This window comes from Notechis scutatus, chromosome 1, assembly GCF_049901735.1.
Source record: "Notechis scutatus isolate UNSWTSFEM ecotype Mainland chromosome 1, rNotScu1.2, whole genome shotgun sequence".
Lineage (NCBI taxonomy): Eukaryota > Metazoa > Chordata > Lepidosauria > Squamata > Elapidae > Notechis > Notechis scutatus.
In genome coordinates, this window is record NC_142009.1 from 214415084 (window position 1) to 214438408 (window position 23325).

The following is a 23325-nucleotide window of genomic DNA, read 5'->3' on the forward strand; positions in this document are numbered from 1 at the left end:
ATGAGCATCTAAACCAGAGGTCTCCAAACTTGGCAACTTTAAGACTTGTGGATTTCAGCATAGCATAGCTGGCTGGAGAATTCTGGGAATTGAAGTCCACAAGTCTTAAAGTTGCCAAGTTTGGGGAGCCCTGATCTGAACGGTAAAAGCATTTAATGATGGATAGAAAAAGAATTGCCAGGCAGTTGCTCATATTTGTCTATTGTAATGACAAAAACCTTAGGGCATCTTAGAGATGAACAAACGTCTACACACTTTCATGGCTATGCACGCCATGATTAAAGCTTGTAGCAAAGGTGAACTACTACTTTTGAGGGGCCCAGAGTTCACTCCTAGCAACCTTGAAATCAGGAGAGCTTGTAGCATGAAATAATTATGAAAGTAAATGAATATTTGCCATTGCAAATTATTTCCCAAGTCCATCAAGACTCAACAGGAATGTAACCATGTGTTCTTCCTTCTCCTAAGCTTAATATTAAAAGGTTCTAGAAAATTTCCCCAGATCTTTGAGGTTGGACTAAGGTAGTGTTTTTTACATTAGATATATTTGCAAATACATTAAGTGCCAGGGATATAAATAGGCAAAGAGCATGTTTTGGCTGCTCTGTATTTGCCAAGAGATTCAAACGGTAAAAGCAGTTTGTTGTTTGTTGGTTTGTAGTCCACCTGTGTGTGTGTGTGTGTATGTGTGTGTGTGTGTGTGTGTGTGTGTAGATAGATAAATAACTCAAAGCAGTGACAATACCTAACCTTCCTCTTCCTATTTTCCCCACAACAACCCTGTGAGGTGGGCTAGGCCAAGAGTGAGTAACTGGCCCAAGGTTGCCCAGCTGGCTTTCAAGCTTAAGGCAGGACTAGAACTCACAGTCTACTGGGTCCTAGCCTGATGCCTAAAATAGGTTTTATTAAAATACATAGGTTGTAAACCAATAGGAAATTGTTCACCTGGCTTTCAGTTTATTTTTTAAAATCAAGTTGGTATAGCTCCTGACATTCCATGACACCAGCTTAAGGATTTCATAAGCATTAGAATTAATGTTGCCCAATTAGTTAAATATTTACTACAATTACCATTTGGGTTATGACATAGAACCAAATCAAGATCTTCTTGAACAATTCTGCCTCTGAGCTTAGGGGTTGCTTTTGTTTGGTTGGGTTTGTTGTGTTGTGTTGTGTTTTTTGTTTTGTGGACCAGCGGTAGATTGTCATCGCTGGAAGAGTCTCCTGAACACTTAAGGCATGGCTTGAAGGAGTCTGATGAACTGATTCTGTCAAGAAAGGTTTGTATAATCTTCTGGGCTTGTTAAGAAAAAGGAGGAAAATCTAAATGCATTTTGACATTTGTTTTTCAAACGTTATCTGTCAATTCTGCAAGGAACGGAATCATACATTTCCAAAGCTTCTCTGTGGCTATCTAAGGTATCAGTAGCAATATGTAACTCATACATATGATTTAGTTTGAAAGTCAAATGTCTAAAAATACAAGGAAATTTCACAACTGCACATGCATACACAAACATTAGAGTGGGTTCAACAATGGGGAGAGGAGAAAAGTGATGCCCGACAAACTTGTCTCACAAATAGAGATAGATCCAAAGAGGTTGTGGATTTGTGGCACTGAAAGTAATTCCATGGCATTCAGGTGAAGATACAAAGACTATAGTACTAGAGGTGAGCCCGAAATTTCTGTTGCTAAATGAAAAGTTTGTTAAGTGAGTATTGACCCATTTTACAACCTTTCTCAGGGGGGGGGGGGGGGGGGGGGGGGGGGGGGGCGCGGGGGGGGGGGGCGGGCCCGCGGGGCCCCGCCCGGGGGGGGGGGGGGGGGGGGGGGCGGGGGGGGGGGGGGGGGGGGGGGGGGGGGGGGGCCCCGCCCCCCGGGGGGGGGGGGGGGGGGGGGGGCCACAGTTCTTGAGTGGATCACTGCCGTTGTTAAGTTAGTAACACGGTTGTTAAGTGGAATCAAACTTCCCCATTGACTTTGCTTATCAGAAGGTGGCAGAGGGTACTTACATGATCGTGGGACACTGCACCCCGGTCATAAGTATGAAACAGTTGCCAAGCATCTGAATTTTGATCACATGATAATGGATAACAGATAATCAGAGTTGGAAGGGACCTTGTAGGTCATCTAGTCCAACCCCCCACACAAGTGGGAGACCCAACACCATTTCTGACAAATGGCAGTCCAATCTCTTCTTGAAAGTCTCAAGTGATGGTGCTCCCACAACTTCCGAGCGCAACTTCTGTTCCATTGGTTGATTGTTCTCACTGTCAGAAATCACAGGGATGCTGCAACAGTTGTGAGTATGAAAAATGGTCATGGGTCACTTTTTTCAGTGCAATGTTATAACTGTCAATGGTCAGTAAATGAACTGTTGTTAGAGGACTACCCGTATAGTTTTGTATAGTATAGCTAGAAATATTAACTGTTTGGTTTGCCTTGAGGAATCAGGATTTAACCCTATTCTACCTAAAGGTGCTTTTTCAAGATGCAACTGGACTTTCCGGTTGAGGCAACCAGAAAGTCCAATTGCCTCTTGAAAAAAGCACTTTTGGGACAACCATTACCTGGATGACTAAGAATCTCCACAGACATTAAGACTGTTCTGCCTTCTACTTTACTTATTTCCATTCTCAGCCCACTTTAGGGATTATTCATACAAAAGGTCTATTGATAAAAACCACCTATCTTCAAAGACCTACCCAAGAAACGACAGCAACCGGTTTCTTTCTTACTCCAAGTCACCAGTGCGCCATGCAGCTTGTAATTCTTCCCTCAGTGGTGGGATTCAATTTTTTTTTACTACCGGTTCTGTGGGCGTAGATTGATGGGCGTGGCAGGGGAAGGATACTGCAAAATCCCCATTCCCTCCCCACCCCACTAACCTGCTTTCCAGCTCTGTTCTCCTGTGCAGGGCAACAAAAGAAGACCCAGCCAATCAGCTGAGACTCGGGAGGCAGAGAATAGATGGGGGCGGGGCCAGTCAGAGATGGTATTTGCCGGTTCTCTGAACTACTCAAAATTTCTGCTACCGGTTCCCCAGAACTGGTCAGAACCTGCTGAATACCACCTCTGTCTTCCCCCCATGTCCATATAAACAGCAAAAATGGCTGCCAAGGAGCCAGGAGGGCTTTTGTGTGTGGGTGTACACCATATGCATAAGCTCAACCAATAAAAGGGTAGGTCTGAATTACAGATATTCTAGCTTTCATCGAAAGCTCACTTGGAAAACTGTACACACAAAAACCCTCTGATCTCTGGACATTTATTACATATGCCTGGGCATATGCAGGATCTATGGGATAATCACGGTAGTAGAGTGGAGCTAGAAAGCATTGTCCTACTTCTGGCACATCTTCCAGAGATGACATGCAGAAGTATTCTACTGCAAACATGTACAGGTAGTCCTTGACTTACAACAGTCCCTTCAGTGACCGTTCAAAGTTACAAGGGCACTGCCAAAAAAGTGAGCGGTGACTGTTTTACACCCTTATGACTATTTTAGCATCCTCACAGCCACGTGATCGAAATTCAGATGCTTGGCAACTGGTTCACACTTATGACCGTTGCCGTGTCCCCAAGTCATGGGATCCCCTTTTTCGCAAGCAAAGTCAATGGGGAAGCCAGAGTCACTTAACAACAGGGTGACTAACTTATCAACTGCAGTGATTCACTTAACAACTGTGACAAGAAAGATCGTAAAATGGGGCAAATCACACTTAACAAATGTCTTGGGTAACAACATAAACGTTGGGTTCCATTGTGGTCGTAAGGCGAGGACTACCTGCATTTGTGACCTATACTGCAGGGCTGCTGTGAAGGTATATTTCACCCCACCCCACCATCTTTATATGGAAAAGTTAGCAAAACGCTTGGCAACCCAACTCATAATCATGACAGTTGCAGTGTCCCTGTCAGGATTCCAACAGTTACCCCAATTAAATCATGAGTCTCGAGCCAAACTTCCAAAACTTCAAAAGGATTTATTGAAAGTGAACATGTCCGGCACTGCCTGGGTGTAGCCGACTCCGAGACACATAATTCATTGTCACCCTTGACCCTGGCTTTCCCCCACCCTCTGGGTGTATCATAATTCATATTCTCCAATGGGACACATCCATAGCCAAGAGTCGTCAATCATGTTCTCCAATTAGAATTTTGCGCTGCAGAAACGTCAGTCACCTAGTTACTATCTTTGAAAAACTATTTATGGAATGCACTTTCTATTTCCAAACTGCCGTACTGCTCTTTCAAACTCCTTTTCCCCCTCCCTTTCTGTTGGCATCTCCAAAAAGACCATAGAAATATTTTATGAGCTGACATTTCCCGGGGTCACGTGATCACCTTTTGAAGTCTTCTGATGAACAAAGTCAAGTGGGGAAAACAAATCCACTTAATAATTCTGTTGCTAACTTAACTATTGCAATGATTCACTTAACAACCATGGCAAAAAAAAAGGTCATCAAATCAGGCAAAACTCTCTTAACAAATGTCTCGCTTAGCAGCAGAAATTTTGGAGTAATTGTATGTGGTCATAAGTTAAGGTCCAATACCTACATATACATATCCAAGGATAGTTTACATTGATGCTTCTTCTAAATAGACTTCTTGCAAATATATTAATATTATTGAAGGTCAAGGATTTTTTTTTCTACACATGGAGTTTACCTAGTGGATTTATCACACTACAGAAAAAAGAAGTACCTACATTATTGGATTTGGTTAGTTCTCTATTTTCACCCTGGCCCAGACTATGTTGTTGCTATCAAGCAAATTGCTATCAATTTACATTTAATTTGCTCAGTGCAATTTCTGCCATTGCAATCTCATTCAGTCAAACCCACTCCAAGGTGATCTGACTGAGAAGCTTCCAGCAGTCACATTAGATTCCTATTTCCCCTCTGAGCTTGTCATTTTAACAATATGCAACAAGCCCTGTTATTAAATAAAATATAACTGTATTGTTCGGGGATACATTTTGGAAGGTTATATATTTGCATTGCCAATGTTAAAGAAAGCCTGACCTCCCAAGCCTGCTGTACATTAGATTATTAGATACTTTGATTTGTACAAAGAATCTGCATAAACTGATGGGACATTGTACCGTAGGATTACAACAAAACTGCTGATGAGATGTAATATAATATAGAGAAATTCAATGTGATTCCAATAGGAATTTAGTGGAGACATTGGCTTCTCCAAATAATTTGAAATCATACATAGGGTGTTGATGGGATTTTATTTCAGCTGATTACAATATTTCAAAAAATAGTGCTATGGTGTCCCAGCCAAGAGAGGGCCAAAATAGAGTTCCGTGATCTTGCAGCCAAAGCAAGACCAAATTTCATGTGTTAATCACCTAACCAAACACCAGCCTGCACATCAAATCCATGAAGCTATGAAAGTGGAAGGCAAGTTAAGAAAAGCATTGAATGAACCCTGAACCCAGACAGCCGAGCATGAACCTCTGTGAAAAGTTGGAATGAGATTTATTTTTTAGTAATCAAATTTAATTTAATTTAAGGTCCCTTCCAACTTTGTTATTCTGTTAGTCAATATATTTCAGTCAATTTTAGGCACACTGGGGAGATGTTTTTTTTTTTTTCCTACAAGCTCAGAGGAAATCAAATGTGAAAGACACACACACATACCAGGAAGCTACTGATATGTCTGTGGAATCAAAGTCAATCAAAAAGAATATTTATAGCTCAGGGTTGAACTGTGGGGTCCTTGTGTTCTCTGAGCTTGGCTGTTTTCCTTGCTGAAATTTCATTTTCATGGCACCTTCCAGATGTGCACTGATGAAGTTCCCAGCTGAGAAATGAAACATCTGCAAGAAAACCACCAGGCTCAGAGAGCACCAAGGACCCCAAAGTCAATCAAATATTGTGGATGGGATGGGCCTGACTTTGAAGCACTAGCTCTTGCTTCCATGGGAGGGAACCTTTGGCTGATTTGTTTCTACCATCAGACGACGTATACCAGTAGATCAAAGTATACAAGTATAAATATGCATATTGGTTTCTGTGTTACATATTGACAGAAAAGTTTGTATACTAGGTTTCCCCAGCATTGGTCCCTTTCCAACTGTATGGGTTTCAACTCCAAGAATTTTCAACAATGGCTTCAGTGGCTTGGAAATTCTGGAAGTTGAAATCCACCCATCTGGAGGTTCTCCAGGTTGGGAAAAGGACTTGTATACTGAGAAGGTTCTTTATTCCCAACTTTTACTTTTTCTCTTCTTTAATCATCTTGAATTTAGTGTCTTCTTGTTTTCCTTCCTTTCCCAGCGCTATTCTTTTTCCTTTAAGTTCTGAATGTGCTTACATGATAATATTCGAACAGTAAATATACCATACATTTTGTTATTAATATTGTGTGCTTTTGAATTCTCCATCTTCTAAAAACTCAGTGCAGTGTACAGTAATGGGAGAGATCAGTCTATGAAGTTTTAGAATAGGCTTGAGCAAAGATTCAAATGAGACTACTCTGTTCAAATTTGTTCTCAGGTCTAGTATTCCATAATGCCTATTTTATTCAAAACAACTCATTAATATTTTCCACAGAAATTCTGGGATTTTTTTTCTCTTTCTAGTAAAAGTCAGACCAATGAGGGCCACTGGCATTCTGGTCATGTTGGTAATTCAATATTTAATAATAACATCACCAAAACAATCATTTCTATGCAGTAAATTCCTTTTATTGCAGTGATTTTTTAATGGCTGTTAACGAAATGTCCATGTTGTATCTTTATTATGAATACTGTGGGATTTCAACTAGAATAGCTGTCAGTCTTTGCTGAGAACTGGGTACTTTTAACAATAAACCACTTTACTCACGATTGCTGTCATGGAATGGTAAGGTTTATTGCTGTATTCCCAATTGCAGGTAGTAGTAACAACAACGGATTTCCCTGCAAAGTCAGCATTGAGACTGATTAACTCCCAACACTGTTTGATCCACCCCTGCCCATTTACCTAGCTTTATATAAAATACAGGATACAGAATGACAGAATTGGAAGGAACATTGGAGGTCTTCTAATCCAACCCCTTGCTCAGGCAGGGAGATAGATAGATAGATAGATAGATAGATAGATAGATAGATAGATAGATAGATAGATAGATAGATAGATAGATAGAATACCTTATTGGCCAAGTGTGATTGGACACACAAGGAATTTGTCTTGGTGTAAATACTCTCAGTATATATAAAAGAAAAGATACATTCATCAGGAGTCAAGAATCATATACCAGGGGTGTCCAACTCACACTGTCATGGCGGTGTCACATGATGTATCCCTTTTGTTAAACCATACCATTTCAGACAAATGGTTGCCCAATCTCTTCTTAAAAACTTCCAGCTTTGATAATTTCACCCTGGTACAATCTAAAGAGACAAATTCAGATATTATCAATTCAGGGGTGGGATTCTACCAGTTCGCACCTATTCTCTAGAACTGGTTGTTAGCACTCTAAGCAGTTCGGAGAACCGGTTGTTAGAAGAAATTACTGGCCTAATCCTGTAAGGAAGGAAACATTCTGGTGTTGCTTACAGAAACTGCCTCTCTGTTAACCCTTATTACATTCTTGGCAGGGCGAGACTTCCTGTCTCAGAAATGTATCTGGAGTTTTTTTCCCCTCCTTTGCTGGTACTTTGCTTGTGTGGAGTGACCATTCAAAGTTACAATGGCACTGAAAAAAGTGACTTATAACCATTTTTCACACTTACAACTGTTGTGGCAATTTTATTTATTTATTTATTCATTTTGTCAATTGCTTACAAGATAATAGGTATAAGTAAAACATAGTTATGAATACATGGATACATATAAGAAAAATAAAAAATAAAAGAAACAATAGGACAGGGACGGAAGGCACGTTGGTGCACTTATGCACACCCCCTACAGACCTCTTAGGAAAGGGGTGAGGTCAATAGTAGACAGTCTAAGGTTAAAGTTTTGGGGGTTTGGAGAAGAAACCACAGAGTCAGGTAGAATATTCCAGACATTGACCACTCTGTTGCTGAAGTCGTATTTCCTGCAATCAAGTTTGGTGCGGTTAACCTTGACTTTGTATCTATTGTGTGCTCTTTTATTGTTATGGTTGAAGCTGAAGTATTCATTGACAGGTAGGACATTGCAATGTATGATTTTATGTACTATACTTAGATCGGACTGAAGGTGGCGTAGTTCTAGATTTTCTAGGTCTAGAATTTTGAGGAGATGCATGCCTCGATGTGAGTGATATTGAGTTGGCCACACCCAGCCAATAACATGACCACCAAGACATACCCACCACCTAAGCCACGCCCACAGAACCAGTTGTTAAAAAATTTGAATCCCACCCCTGTATCAATTATTCTGCAAGTTTTGCAAACCACCTATATGATTTATAGTTGGAGAAATTCAACTTTAGATGAATCACTGGAGACCTGCCAACTCCTTATGAAGTTTTTTTTTACAAAGTTATATTGATAGCAAACAAATGCTAACAAACTTTACCAATCTGTAGTGACCTACCCTGTTGATTTATACCCAGAGTTTTATGAGATATCAGCAAGAAACTACAATGAGAAAAGTAAAGAGCTTCAAGAAACGTGCAGTGGAAAAAGCTAAGAACACAGCAACGTTTGGAAAAGATCCAAAAATGGGTTTATTAAAGTTAGCAAGTTACAGTGAGTTGTGTAGCTGTTAAAGTGAAGAGAGTCATCAACAAAATTAGTACAGGATTACAGAGATTGAAGATGAATACACAATTCATTTGATCACTGACAGACAATTGTTTTACAACTGATAATAAGTACAGATAACAGTACATAGGAATCTGGGCATCCCTGTATCCAGAAAAAGAACATCTAATAATGTAGGGCATTTAGCCTTTGAGAGTATGATTGCCAACCAAGTTTTTCTAACATCTTGGTCCAGCATCCCACTTAAAACAGGGAGAATTGTAAACACACTTTAGGTGTTCTTTGATTTGCAAACTATAGCTCTGTAAACTAAGCAATCTCCATAAACTAAGCAAAGGAGAGAGGTAACCTTGAGTTTATGGAGGCACAGTTTGCAAATCAAAGGACAACTAACGAAGGTTGCAACTCCAGAAGAATGTACATCATGAGAGAGAGAACTGTGGCGTAAAAACAAGGAAGACTGTTTAGCAGTTAAGACTGTTGTGACTAGTAATGTTGACTTTTAATGTAAACAGGGAAGTAAAAAGTAGAGACTATCCCAAAGGTGCTTTTTCAAGAGGCAACTGGACTTTCTGATTTTTCTTTAAATACTGTATGTTTCGCCTCTCATCCAGAGGCTTCTTCAGCTCTGGCTGAATGGTGGGGGTATGGAAGGATTTATACTCCTTGCAGACAACTGATCATTTGCTAAGGGATAACCATGACCTGGATGACTAAGAATCTCTATAGACATTTAAAAATTAGAGATATTCAGGAACCATTGATGACCTAGACATGAGCATGAAGGAGGCATTTCAAAACATAAGAATTCCTTCCTTAAAGGAAACCAAAGAAGCAAAAATGACTTCCATAGTTAACAACATTCCATTTCATATTTCAAAACAAGAGGATGAGCCATATAAAAAACCAGAGAGAGAGGAGGAAATTTCCTCCAGAAGCAAAGAGCAGTATGATTATTGATGCATCAACTATCAAGCTGGACACCTGATGCAAAGTTTGACAGGGAAACAGATCATATACCCTCCCCAGGATGGGCTGCCAAGCCCATGGGTCAGAGATGGCATTCAGCAGGATCTGACCAGTTCTGGAGAACTGGTAGCGGAAATTTTGAGTAGTTTGGAGAACTGGCAAATACCACCTCTGACTGGCCCCACCCCCATCTATTCTCTGCCTCCCGAGTCCCAGCTGATCAGCTGGGTCTTCTTTTGTTGCCCTGCACAGGAGAATGGAGCTGGAAAGCAGGTTAGTGGGTTGGGGAGGGAATGGGATTTTGCAGTATCCTTCCCCTGCCATGCCCACCAAGCCACGCCCACAGAACCGGTAGTAAAAAAACCTGAATCCCACCACCAATCCCGGTGTCATCAGTCTCCTTTAAGTAGGGAAACAATAATTCCAAAAAATTACTGCTACAGCAACTTCTGGATCTTTCCTCTTTCAAGCTGTAGTCAGAGCCAGTGACAGTGGCAAGAGAGAGAAAGAAGGTCTTGAGCATCTGTCTCTCTTTCCTGCACTGTCCTGCTGTCTTCCTTTCTTCATTAGACTGGTGACCTGGTTTAGTTCAGCCTGGCCTAAGCAACTTATGTTTGACGGGCGGGGGAAATAATCTTTCTATCACGTGGGTTTATTATGAGAGAGTGGAAGAAAACTGATTCCATGGGATGTGACCTGCAATGCACCAGTTCTTTTAGTGGAGGGTATAAAAGGAATTGCTCAATTGACATGTCAATAAGGAAGAATTTCACAGATTATATATGTAGATTAAACCACGAGGCAGAAACAGAAACACCCAGGTTTCTGCTACTTGGAAACAAACATGTGAGCAGCTTCTCTGTAATTTAAAAGCGGGCAAAGTTTATTGCAGCTTTTTACAGTTTAGCAAATCTGATGAATGTTCCTCTTCCAAACACTTCAAAAGATAAAGAAAGCCTTTATTTGTATTTGTTTTTCAGATGGAAACAAGGACTGGAGCAGTTTAACAACCATCAGCATTCTAACTGGCCCCAGACATCTGTCTATGCTGTAGCACCTTAAAAACCTGGACTAAACATTTCTTCCAGTTTTTTTTTGGTTTTTTTTAGAAGGCAAACAGAAGCAAACTACAGGAAACTACATCACAACTGTGGGCCATCTTATCATCTTTCTGATTATCTATTCTGCCAGGGATTTACCATCAATGGCCATCTTGAGGAAAAGTTAGGTAAAGGTAAAGGTAAAGGTTCCCCTTGCATATCTGTGCTAGTCGTTTCCAGCTCTAGGGGGCAGCGTTCATCTCCGTTACAAAGCTGAAGAGCCAGCACTGTCCGAAGACGTCTCCGTGGTCATGTGGACGGCATGACTAAACACCAAAGGCGCACAGAATGCTGTTACCTTCCTGCCAAAGTGGTCCCTATTTTTCTACTTGCATTTGTACATGTTTTCGAACTGCTAGATTGGCAGAAGCTGGGACAAGTAACGGGAGCTCACTCCGTTACGCAGTGCTAGGGATTTGAATTGCCGACCTTTCTGATCAACAAGCTCAGCGTCTTAGCCACTGAGCCACCGCGTCCCCTGAGGAAAAGTTACAGCCACCCTATTCATCCAATCAGATCAAACACATTCTGTGTGGATGAGAGACCCTAAGTTTCATTCAGCGGCTTTCTCCTCTCAACCCTCCTTACAGCATCAAGAGTAACAGAAAGTCCAGTTGTATTATTTTGTATTTTTACCTAATAGATGTTGCTTTTTGAGACACTTATTAAATGACAGTCTATCTCCTTCTTCCAGCAGATTGTTAAGTTTTTAATCAAAGCACCTTTCTGTGTGTGGGGGTTTTGTTTTGCTCTTTGGTACTGCATGTATATAATAAGAAAAAAAATAAAGTATATTTATTTTGTTCTTTTTATGTTATTTTAAAAGTAATGAAAAGTTCAAGTTTTTTTCACCCATGTTGAATTACTCTGTATGATTCATGCATGTGTGTGAGGAGGGGGAGGGAGGGAGGGAGGGAGAGAGGATGATCTTTGAGCTAACACCCTGAGGACCTTCTCTATGTAGATTGCAGTGGGGGGGAGAGGCACCATTCACAAAGCTCTATGGGCTGCAAATCCACCGTTCAGTATTACTCGCTTGTGCTGTTCCTTGGGTTTCACCAACCTTCCTGATTGAGATACCCCTTCCATTGTAGCCAGGACATTGTAAGCTTACCTTGTATGTATGCCGATGAAGATTCTCAGCCATCCAGGTGGAGTCGTCTGGAAGTTGGGTCACGGCAACTGGACTTACCTTCATGTTGGTTTGAGGCCTTTCACTGCCCGTCCAAGCAGCTCTTTTCAGTCTGAACAAGTAGGTGAAGGGAATCTGAGTAGGCAGAGAATCATTGGAATGTGCCAACTCCTAAAGTGTATGTTTACTGTATGCAAACTCCTTGAGTTTGTGCACAGAACTGACTAGCAGGAATTAAGGGCACCTGACCTGGTCTTGGTGAATGTGTGCCTGTGCTCACCACCTCTATCTATTGAGTAACCCGCTATTGAGTAAACTGATTCTATTTCATCCTGTACCTGGCCTGCAATCTACTGATCAGAACGATTCTCGAAATCAATCGTAAGTAAATATATCAACTGGATTTGCAGAACAGGGCAACTATCCTGCTCCAGGCCTTGCAAGGTTTCCATTTTCAATGAGATGGCAGAACACATTTAGTTACAATTTTTTTGGCTCCCTCTCCAAACCTACGGAGGGCATTTTCATACGTGTCACTCAGAGCAATTCTTGATCCCATTAGTTGCTGATGGGAATGTAAAAGATCTGTGTTGGCCACAGGCACTTTGAGTCATGGCTCTGAAAACACTCATTTGCAGCAGGCCTGTGCAATCTGCAAGCTACCAAGATGAATGCAATGCCCCAGCTACAATAGCATCTCTCTAGGGACCTGATAAAACTTCAGTTTTCTTGCCAGCCTGAGATGGACAACCTCTCAGGGCAAAATAGGTGAATGGAAGATTACATTCGTTTTCCCAAAGGAAAAAAATGTGCCTGTCAAAGCCTTCGTTTCCTCAGGTAGTCTGTTGGGTGCTGCATGGAGTTCGCAGACAGAGACAAAAGTGAGGATGGACATTTGTAAAGGCTCATCAACCTCTTATGCTGAGCAATAAAGTGTGGTGTTGCTTAGCATGTTATCCAACCATGGCTGATTCAAGAAACAATGATCAGGACAATGGTTTGGTTAGTACAATGCTTGAATTCAGTGTCTCTTTCCGATATCCTCCTTTGTCTGATAACCCTTTTTCTCCTTCTCTTTCTAAATTCTCGCACGAGCAGTAGATTTCAAGAAAGAAAAATCACCAAACAAATATGTGGGCTGGAAAACGTGTGTGTGTGTGTGTGTGTGTTGGTTTCAAGAATCGTGTGTAAGGATTTTTGTTATTCCAGGACTGGTAGTAACTCAAGTAGCAGGACACTGGTTAGATTTTGGCCTTTGAATTCTCCTATTGGCATATGAGCACTGTCTGACCATTGGTATTTTTCTCTTTTGAGATCAGCAGAAGTGATCGTGAGCACAAGTTAGTTTGAAACTGCATCCTCTTTGCTGTACTTTTGAGAGGCAATTGATATATAAACTTATGCCTATTTGCTGAAGTCACATTCCAGTGAGAAGAGATGAACCTTACTTAATTGGCCTGCACAACTCCATATGTCAACTGTGAGCTTACATTTGGCAAGGAAGCACAAGATGCAACCTCCCACATCTGTAATTTCCTTTCTGTTAGGGTGCGGTGTGATTAATCAACACCCAAGCAACTGTAGGGTGTTTCTTTTTTAGCATGACATATGCAAAGAGAGTATAGTTGCTATATTCTGTGATCCCTTCATATGGAACACGAATATACAGAAGCATCGTTTTGTTTGTCACAATGCAGAGTTTTAGCAATTTAAGCTTTACTTTTGAACTGTCAATATCAAAAATGCAAAGTTCATTTGGAACATTACTTGAAAGATGCTAACCTCAATATCTTGCTAACTGTGTCCCCTGCATGAAGTAATATTAGGAGAAGACCCTGTAGTTGAGCATTTACTGCATTGTATTCCGAAGTGAGCTGGTGGTAGCTTAGACCAGTGATTGCCAGCCAGTGGGCCAGGGATCACTGATGGTCGGCGAGAAAATTTTGGTGGTCCACAGAGAAATGTCACCCCCAAAGCACCACCCATAGCAATTATTCCAGGCTGCGTGGGAACACAAGGCTGTGCTGCCCATGTGGCTCTTGGGAAGATAAGGCTTGCGTTGCTTGCATTGCTAACAACACACAGTAGTGAGGGGAGGGGAGAAAGGGCAGAGGGAGGGAACTTGCCCCACTCACCCCACCTGCCTCGCCTGGCCACCGGGCTGCTTCTTTCCACTACTTTCTTCTGCTTTTGGCTGCACGCAAGGAAAGAAGCAAAAGTCTTTCTTTCTCTCCCCCAAATTCCACCGGAAATGACTCTTTGGGACCCTGCAAGGCATCCTGCAAGGCATTCTGCATCAGCAAAGACTCATTTCTGATGGAACTTGGGGCAGAGAAAGAAAGACTTCTGCTGCTTTCCTTGCATGAAGGCAAAAGTCTCTCTCTTCCCCACCCACCCCCCCGAGAACAAAGCTGGAGATGGTATCCTGCAATCCCAAATAAAGAATGATCTATCGATAGGAAAATGGGGAATTTTCCTGCAGACTTTTTTGGGGGATTTTCCCAGGGTCTCTGGTCCGCAGGATTTAAAATTATGAGTTTGGTGGTCCCTGAGGTCCAAAAGGTTGGTGACCCCTGGCTTAGAGTAGAAACACAGCTGCTACTATATTCACTTAGCTCAACAAAAGCATTGCTATCTCGCACTGTGGCCCCAACAAATAGCTGCAACATATTTTGCAAACCAAGGCAACATAAGAGGGAATAGAGTCTAAAGGAAGAAGTTGCAAAATATGTTGACAGCCAAACAAAATATGGTGTTTCATCGCTGCCTAAATATCAACCTATTTCCAAATTCTGTCCTTTGTTGAAAAAAGTATCTCACATTCCTACTATAAGTTGTTTTGATGGGGGAGAAAAATCCCATGGAAATAAATAGCAAAGATGAAAGTAGTTTCAATAGATGCTGCATATTCATCCTTCAATATTGACTAGACATTTGGTACTTCAGTGTAGAAGAAAAGGTTCAGTTGTGAAAATTGTAGTCAAATTCCACAGTGGAATGAATAGCAATATTCAAAGTTCTCAATTCTTTCTTCAGGCGATTTCTTCCCCTACCAATTCAAATTAGTTCTTCATATTCTAGTCTCATTTTTCTTTCATCTACTCTTTCAATAAAATTGAATTATTATTGTGATCTTCTTAGCTTCCTATGTTTCTCTGAACTGTAAATTCAGAGCATGGCCTAATTTTATTCAACACTTAATTTAAATCTCTTTTTTCTTCCCCGAACCAAAGATACTTTAGTTTACAAATCTTGCTTTCAAGAAGATGCCTCAAAGTGTTCAATTTAGGAGGTCAGTGAAAAAATTTGACTGGAAAAACTTTTGCTCAGTTTACACTCAAATTGGATTCCAATCATACACCTCTTCTATCTAATTTCAAGGAATTAGGCTTTTCTAGTAGAAATTCACTCTCTTTTTGCCAGATGCATTTAATTAGTATGGAAGATGTTTGTGCAGTGAAACATACAAATCCCTTTTGTGAGACCTGCTACATAAAAAAGAAAATCTACAAAATCTCAAAACGCTCAAATATCCTGTATTAGTCATTTTAACAAGAAGCAGCAAAACTAGCTATGGACATATCTCTTTGGGGAAAGAAAGTCTAATACTTTGGCCTCCACATATACTTCTTCTGTTCTGGGTTGGGGTAGCAGGAGAGAGATTCTCAGCAGGTCTTCCATAGATGACCAGACTGGAACAAGTTCAATTCTGGCAATGTGCATAAATGGGATAACATGGAAGAGATTGTTTGGGAGAAACCAACCCTGAATTCCATCTTTTCAGGTCTCTTGGAAGGGGCTCAGTTCATTAGATGCATTGAGGGATCTTTATAGTCACCTCCCAAAACTAGATGTTTGTCACACAGCGGTAGTATTTCATGAAGTCAACTGTAGTATATCATGCAAAAGTGTGCATTTCCCCCAAAAAGTTTTCTTGTTTTGTCCTTTGATGATTTAAGTTATTATTTGTTTGTTTTTATATTGACTTGTCCTGAATTTTATATGTATGTTCTGTAATCCACGTACAATCCTTCTGGTTTCAGATGATAGACAAAAAAATAAATACACAAGTTTAATCCATTCATTCAAAAAATGACAATTAAAACCGAGGTCTGTCTTTGAACTATGTCATCATTTCTAGAATAGAATAGAATAGAATAGAATAGAACAGAACAGAACAGAACAGAACAGAACAGAACAGAATAGAATAGAATAGAATAGAATAGAATAGAATAGAGTAGGAGTAGGAGTAGGAGTAGGAGTAGGAGTAGGAATAAGAATAGAATAGAATAGAATAGAATAGAATAGAATAGAATAGGAATAGAATACAATAGAATACAATAGAATAGAATAGGAATAGAACAGAATAGAACAGAATAGAACAGAACAGAATAGAATAGAATAGAATAGAATAGAATAGAATAGAATAGAATAGAATAGAATAGAATAGAATAGAATTCTTTATTGGCCAAGTGTGATTGGACACACAAGAAATTTGTCTTTGGTGCATATGCTCTCAGTGTATATAAGAAAAAATGAAATACATTCATCAAGTTGGGGTGCCCTTCAATTGTCTTCAACTCCCGCAATTCACATCAATGGCCAGGACAGTTGTGGATTTCTACAAAATGAAGCTCTCCCTATCTGGTTGAGGTCTCCTCCAAAACTACCAGAAGTTTTGAGAGGCGTGTCATCCATCACTGTATCCTTCCTCCAGAGACACACTTGGTTGCATCTGCTTACCTCCTAATCAATGTCTCTATCATCCACTATTGTTACCTGATGAACTTGGGGTCATTCCTCTCAATGACCCCGGTATCCGATTGTGGCAGCACAGCTCTCCGTATATTTTCTCTGTTTGTACGAGCTTACAGCAATTTCCAAAGAAGCTGCCTTTCTTTCTTTCTTTGCTCAAAATATTTCACCAATCGTCCGTGACCACTTCACTGAATGAGCTAATTAAATGATGTTTCAGGGAGTTTTGTTTTAAAAAGCCATTTCATCTCATCCTTTTCAAAGTGAAGATGATTTTCCCTAAGGAAGTGTGAACAGCTTCTAGGGGATGTGTTAAGACTTTTCTGGCCTGTGAAGAGGTTCTCCATAAGCACGTTTTCTTATCATTTGCAGAGAATGGCAAGGTTTGGACACAATTGTGTCTTTTTTGACTAAAAGAATGAACTGCATTGCTATCCCTGCAGGGAAGGTTCATCAAGTGTACACATTAAGAGGAAAGGCTCTATTGTTGTAACTCTTCTAATTTAATCCATTTTGGCCTACAGAAATAATACATTGCAGTTTGCTAAGCATGCCAAACTGCCCTGTGTCTAGGACACCATTGGCATCAATCAAAACTTCCAGAATGGATCTGGGGCACCTTGATTTCTGGGAGAAGCAGCTACTTATAAGCCTCATAATACGTTAAATTAAATGATAGCTCTAAAGTTGCCGTGGCCAAAGCATGAAGACTTTCCATTCCTGCTTTAAGAATAGAGTTAAAATAGAGTAACTGGGTAAACCTCAGTCTTATTTAATTTACATTGTGTTCAGTGGACTTATTCCTTTGTAGGTAGAGTCAAGGCTGTGGGCCTAAATATGTTTACTAGAGAGTAAATTCTGAAAACAAGAAGCTGTTGATTAAGCACAGATAACTTCCCGATTCGAATGGCTCAACCCCTACTTCCAACTTGTGTCTTGTTTTGAAAATGATATTAATAGCAACAGCAATAGCACCTAGACTTATATACTGCTTCACAGTGCTTTACAGCCCTCTCTAAGTGGTTTACAGAGTCAGCATATTGCCCCCAACAACAATCTGAGTCTTCATTTTACCAACCTCAGAAGGATAGAAGACTGAGTCAACCTTGAGCTGGTGAGAATTGAACTGCTGAACTGCTGCCAGCAGGCAGTCAGCAGAAGGAGCCTGTAGTGCTTTGCATTCTAACCACTGTGCTACCATACAGTGGTCAGAATGATGTCTTTGTTTTATTATTAAGGTTTATTAAGGTATTTCTTTTCCTTTGTTCTCTTTGATCTGATCCTAATTACTACTGTCTTTCCTCCATTGACACCCATTGTGCAGAAGGGTTCCGAGATATTAAGCAAGCTCTTCCTTCATCTTTCTAATCAGATTAGAAGGAAGCAATATCTAGATGCTCAAGAAAGACCATCATGGGGAATCAGTCACAGATATATGTTGCCTTTGCTCTATAAATGAGCCCCCATGCTTATCATATTCAATTGGGGTGGGTCAAGCCTGAAGATCGTACAAGGACATACAGGCATACAATGACCAGTACAGAACATACAAGCAGCCTTGGTGCAGCTTACCAGCATTTACCAGTATCGTAAATTCACCATGCCCATCTCCAATAGGGGCATCTTTATTGCCTCCAAGCATCACATCAGCTCCAGCATTGCTGCCATTCTGCTGGCCACCAAAGAACTGAGTCCACCAGGTATTCCTTGTTAGCCCACATTGCTGTTCCTGTATTGGCAATCTGGTGCTTTAAGAATGCTATCAACAAGATATAAGCACTATGATTCCCTGTAGTGTCTTATACTGGCTCTATTGGAAACAATAGCAATCATGTTGTGTCTCCTGTAAAACAGGCATGCAGGAGACTGTGACAGGCACAAGGAACCAGAACAAATTCATGACTAGTCTCTTTATTGTTGATCACCTGTATTACAAGAATCTCACCACATTGGCTGCATTCCCTTGGGAAGCAGTAGATAAGGCTTCACTAGTCTGGTCTATGAAATTTCCTCCACTGGAACCATTCTGGCACACCTCATTACTCCTCCTTTAGTCAGTGTTTCTCCCAGAGCCTGATCAATTTGATCCTGTAAGGTTGGCACGCTCAGGATTGCTTTGATTAAACAATGTCTTCTTTCAGAACTTGTAAGTACATTTTCTCTGAAATGGCACCTGTGTTCTGGAATGAGGTGTCCCCAAGATCCAGATGGTTCCCCACTTGCTGTTGTTTAGGATAGTCATTAAGACTGACTTTTCTTCCAACCACCTGGCAAGGAAGAGTTCAAGAGAGACCCCTGTTCTTACATTTGATGTTTTACTGATTTTATTGTAATTTATTTGCTTGGTTGTTGAGAGTCACTCAGGGTCATTGAGAGTTGGGTGTCATACAAATCAATACATTGTTATTAATAATAAAAGATACCAGCAAATAAGAATTTTGTTCTTCGGGAATTTGCAGTAGTGGGCTACTGCCCGTTCTGACCGGTTTGCCCATACTGGTAGTTCTGACCAACGGCTGGGCCTGCCCGCCCACCCCAGTGCTATCCCATCCTATATATCTCACTCTCTGGCTTGCTCACCCCACCGACACAGCCCAGTTGATTTCCGCATCTCGCCCACTCTACTCACCGCAGCCGCCCGAGAAGGTGTGCTGGAAGCCATGAACATGAAATCACTGTGTGTTTGAAGCCTCACGCTAGCTCACATTTTTGGTTCTGCACTAAGCAAAATGGTTGTTAAATTATGTGAATCCCACCTCTGGGAATTTGTCTAATCTCTTTGGAAACTATCTCTAAGTGGTAGTCATTGTATGGTAATGAATTCTTCAGCTATCACCTGAAACTATAGGTGAATAAGCCAGAATCATTACTTACTAATGCATTTTCAACAGTTGTTTCTTTTCTTTCTTTCTTTCTTTCTTTCTTTCTTTCTTTCTTTCTTTCTTTCTTTCTTTCTTTCTTTCTTTCTTTCTTTCTTTCTTTCTTTCTCTTTCTTTCTTTCTTTCTTTTCTTTTCTTTTTTTTCGAGTAAACCAAGAAAGGCATTCTTGAAATGGTTCTAAAGTTTTTTTAATTCCATGCCATCCACTAGGTGGTGATCAGAAAGATCATTCCAGCTATGTTCAACAGAATCCTTTCAGCTCCTTTCAGCTTGTAGTGAGAATGTTAGATATACATCTCTGTCACACAAATTGTTATAATTGTATTGCAGGCTAAGGAAATGTCATCTTCAAGAAACACCCTTAAACTGAATCTGAACTGAAACAAGAAGCCAGTTCGTGACCTATTTCACCAAATTGTTTGATACCAATTTAAGGGGCTTGCTCCATTTCCCCGGCAGAGTTTATGCAGCAATTGTCAAATCCTTTCATTGTGACTTTGCCCTCTGATGTTGCAAATAAAATGGGTTAAGCACTGCCAGGACTTACCTGTCATTGTTCCCGCACACAGATTTCAAGAGTCGCTGCCTGGAGACAAAACAAAACAAAAGCAGTCTATTCTATTTGGTTCCCTTCCATATATTTGCTCACTCTCAGATCTTTACAAAATGGCTACTTTCAATAGGCAATTATCACTGTAACTATTGCATTTCCTTTCCCTCTGAATTATTTTTTATCTTAATTCCCCATCCCAAACATGGGTGGGTGGACAGCCTTCTTCCCAACCTAGTCTTTTTTTATATCGCTCACTTCACAGAAGACATACTTCTGATAAGGAATCCCCCATGTAACTCAGTGAATTGCTGAAGATTGATAGTACCCTTTTGTGTATTTTCACTGGGAAGGTGTTTGTGGCTGAGGCTTTTTGCCACACACTTAAACAGCAAGAGAGGTACAGGAATCGATCACGTTATATTCTTAGAACCAAATTCCTTTGGATTTCTTTTGTCATGGTGATTTTTAATATTTTAAGTAAATTGGAATAATGTTAGCAACAGCCAACATGTTCACAATGTGCTAATATATTAATATATTCTGCAAAAAAAAATGAATCTTTGAATTTTAGGACAATTTCACATGGCCTCTTTTAGCTGCTTAAGTGTAGATACCAGTTAGAAATAAGCCATCTGAAGAAATTAATGCTTGGATTTCAAGCTTTGCCAATGAAACTGGCCACGTGTTTTCTTCAGACATAGTTACCAGTTAGCATACCATTGGTGGACTCTCCTTAGTCTTTGTCCTTTGCTCCTGTGCAAGGAAAGCAAATATTTCTATAGGGTTCTTTAAGCATGTATGGTTTCCACTGATAGACCTTTTGTAAGAGCCCAGCTCTATGGGCTCCCCTTCATGCGTATGACACTTTCCCATTGCATATTTCCACTGGTAGTGGAGAAAAGATCACCTCAGTTCACGCAGAAGAAACTGGAATAAATCTTGCCAATTTCACCCTTTTTTTTAAGTCCACAGGAAGAGGGGAGGGAGAGAAATAGAGAGAAAATATACCTAGTTTTTTTATCATTCTTCCTCTTGCCCCAGCTAGACAGGAATCTGGCAGAATTGTTGTCAATTTCACCTTTTAAAATGAGGAAGGAAGGAAGGAAGGAAGGAAGGAAGGAAGGAAGGAAGGAAGGAAGGAAGGAAGGGAGGGAGGGAGGGAGGGAGGGAGGAGGGAGGGGAGGGAGGAAGGAAGGAAGGAAGGAAGGAAGGAAGGAAGGAAGGAAGGAAGGAAGGAAGGGTTTTATCTAACTCCCATTCACTTGGATCAAAAGGAGAAACTTCAACTGGTTCTTAAAAAAGGAAAGGAGAGACCAGCATTTCATCAGTCCAGAAGCCCTGGATAAAATGACCATAGAGAACAACAATTGATGACCAGAGGGAAGAGTCAGTCCAGCTCAGCCAATCAGAGCAGAGAAATGAAGGAAATAAAGGCAAGCAGACAGACCACATAGCAGGCCTTGTGCTGTGTGGTCTTATATGTGGCACAAGCAACGACAGGTGGAGCTTGTCTTTGCAATGAGTTGGGAGCAGGTCAAAGATAGCATAGTTCCTCTGTTTGTTTTTAATTTTATATTTTACAATAATTCCATTTCATTTCTACTGTGTGTCAACTAGGTATATATATCTTGTGCTTAACCATTATAATTAATACTTTTCTTGCCAATATAACAATAATCACATTTTCTTATACCTATTATTAACTTATTGCTCTATATATTCATCTGGTCCATTTTAATTTGTTTTATTTTCCAACCATTGATAAAATAAATCCCATACCATATAATATTCTATTTCTTCTTTTTCTTTGATTACAAATGTTAACCTGTTCATCTTTGCACATTCAAATATTTTCTCAATTACTTTTCCCTCTATCTTATCACTTTTCCAATTCTGAGCAAATACAATTCTGGCTGCTGTTAATACATGTATAATTAAATATGTTTTTTCTTTACTGAAACCTTCAGGTACCATTCCTAATAAAAATATTTCAGGCTTCAAATCTATGTTGTTTTATCATTTTTTCCAACCGTGTGCGTATTTTTGTCCAGTATCTTTTAGCTTCTATACAAGACCACCACATATGGTAATATGTTCCAGGTGTCTGGTGGCACTTCTAGCATTTAACCGATTTATCTTTGAACATCTTAGCTAATTTTGCTGCTGCAAAGTGCCATCTATAAAACATCTTATACAAGTTTTCTTTGTATGCTGTTGATATTGTTAATTTATAATTCCTATACCATAGCTTCTGCCATTTATCTAATTCTATAGCATATCCAAAAGAATTTGACCATGCTATCATTGTTTCTTTAACTTGTTCTTTTTCTAGTTTAACACCTAGTAAATAGCAATATAATCTTTTAATCAACTTATCTTCCATTCCTGTTAATATTTTATCCAATTCTGTCAACTTATGAATCCTTCAGCTTTAATATCTTTTTCATATCTTGATTGTATTTGCATATATGAATACCAATGCATTTCCAGCCCTTGTTCATTCAGTTCTCGTTTAGTTTTGAGCTCACCCTTTTCATTTAGAATATATTTATATCTAGCAATAGTTCCCATTTTCCAAACATTTGGGTGTATAAATGCTTCCATTATTGATAGGCAGACTGGAATCTTAATATAATGTTGTTCTCTAGTTTTTTCCCCATGCTAATAACAATGCATTCCTGACCATATGTCTTTGAAAATACCCATGTATTTTACTTCTCCCATACCATAAAAATGCATGCCAGAGGGTTGCTCTGTTTGTAACATGGTTAGTAAGCTTTCCTTACATCAGGGAAGGAGGTCATGCAGATGAGAGCATGTTCTGCTTATCTCAGAACAAGTTGCTGCAATCTAGAAAGGCAGATGTTCCAAGCTCCTTAGTGGAAGACTGCTACAGTTCTTAGAATGTCCTGTCACTTAAACAAATTAAGATCTCTCAAACTACACATTACTTAAACATTGGGTATGTTTTTCATAGCAAAGAGTGCTATTCCATTGAACTCCCATTTCTGATTCCAACATTTTTCCTTCATTTCCTTTTAAGCTTGATCCCTCCCCCCACTAATTTGCAGATATCTGACAAAATGAATGCCTCTTCAGGCTACTTCCTAACAGTGAGAACGATTAACCCAGTGGAACAGCTTGCCTTCAGAAGCTGTGAGTGCTTCATCACTGGAGGTTTTTAAGAAGAGACTGAACAGCCACTTATCTCAAATTGTACAGGGTCTTCTGCTTGAGCAAGGG

General features: G+C 40.1%; 1 protein-coding gene across 1 annotated transcript in view; it reads left to right on the plus strand.

The window, feature by feature from the left end:
• The first annotated feature begins 1083 nt into the window (after positions 1-1083).
• Positions 1084-23325, plus strand: part of STEAP3 (STEAP3 metalloreductase) — a 65560-nt gene continuing 43318 nt past the window's right edge. Inside the window, exon 1 of the mRNA XM_087950153.1 lies at positions 1084-1280. The gene's annotated coding sequence lies outside the window, so the exon portion shown is untranslated. The remainder of the gene's footprint in view (positions 1281-23325) is intronic.